A 1,479-nucleotide genomic window follows, 5' to 3' on the forward strand; every position below is an offset into this window, starting at 1 on the left:
GATTATGACACAACAACAACAATAACAACAAGACTCTACAGAGACTCCAAGGGCCAACCCTTCTTCTTCCATCAGGGACGCCTCCCCAAGAGTCTTCAGACATGTCCATCAAGCTTCACCATAATAATAATGATGGTGATGATGACGATTATGACACTAACAACAACAACAAGATTCTACATAGACTCCAAGGGGCAGCCATTCTTCCATCAAGGCTTCAAAGTCTTCCATCCCCAAGAGTCTTCAGACATGTCCATCCAGCTTCACCATAATGATGATGATGATGATGATGATGATGAAGATTATGACACAACAACAAGACTCTACAGAGACTCCAAGGGCCAACCCTTCTTCTTCCATCAGGGACGCCTTCCCAAGAGTCTTCAAACATATCCATCCAGCTTCACCATAATAATAATGATGATGATGATGAAGATGAAGACACTAACAACAACAACAACAATAATAATGAGGCTCTGCTCATTATATACAGTAGAGTCTCACTTATCCAACACTTGCTTATCCAACGTTCTGGATTATCCAACGCAGTCTGCCTCCCGCCTGGATCCGCAACTGGATTGGACAGGACTTAAAGAATAACCACGGGTTATTCAAAAAGACATAAAACAACTTGTGATGCAATTGAAAGTTTTTATTTTTTTTCCATATAATTTTAATTAAAGGTTTTTTATTTCAAAAATTACATCTTGTGTATTACGTCTGAATTCAGACTCCCAGGAAGGTAACCTAACCACCGGGGTGGGGGGGGGGGGGGGGTTAGACTTCCAATCTTCTTTCTTCTGTACTGTATTTTATCTTATCCTTTCAGTTCTTCCGTTAGGTAATCTTCAAAGTCGGACCAGTCTGTTTCTTTCATCACCTTTCCATTACTTCTTTTTAGCAAATAGGTTAATTTGTCCATATTTGTAATATCCATTAATTTCCCCAACCACATGGCTTTTGTGGGGCAGACAGGGCTCTTCCAATTTTTAGCTGTCACTATTCTTGCTGCTGTCACAGCATATGTATACATTTTTATCTTATTCTCTTTTCCCTTTGGAGACTCTATTCTATCATGATTTTGCATGTCGTAAAGTCCTAATAGGTAATATTCTGGTTTACCATCAAAGTCAATTTTGAGGATTTTTTTTGCATTCCGTGTGAATTACTTTCCAATAATATTTAATTTCTTTACAGTTCCACCATACATGGAAATATGATCCTATCTGTTCTTTACATCGCCAGCATTTTTATCTCTGTCTTTGTACATTAATCCGAGTTTTTTTGGTGTTAAATACCACCTATGAATTGTTTTTAACCAATTTTCTTTTAATTCTATAGAATAACAATATTTCATCTTTCTGTTCCAAATATTTTCCCATTCATCAATAGTTATAATTCTGCCCACATTTTTGGACCATTTTAGCATTGAATCCTTTATCATTTCTGGTACTCTCTTCCATTCTAATAACTTATTAT

The 1,479-nt window shown here is 36.9% G+C and overlaps 1 protein-coding gene across 1 annotated transcript in view; it reads left to right on the forward strand.

The window, feature by feature from the left end:
- Positions 1-703, forward strand: part of LOC134293939 (adenylate cyclase, terminal-differentiation specific-like) — a 2,284-nt gene extending 1,581 nt beyond the window's left edge. The window contains exon 2 of the mRNA XM_062963175.1: positions 1-703. This exon is cut by the window's left edge and continues 428 nt beyond it. The gene's annotated coding sequence lies outside the window, so the exon portion shown is untranslated.
- The last annotated feature ends 776 nt before the right edge of the window (positions 704-1,479 follow it).

The sequence above is a fragment of the Anolis carolinensis genome, unplaced genomic scaffold (assembly GCF_035594765.1).
Source record: "Anolis carolinensis isolate JA03-04 unplaced genomic scaffold, rAnoCar3.1.pri scaffold_11, whole genome shotgun sequence".
Lineage (NCBI taxonomy): Eukaryota > Metazoa > Chordata > Lepidosauria > Squamata > Dactyloidae > Anolis > Anolis carolinensis.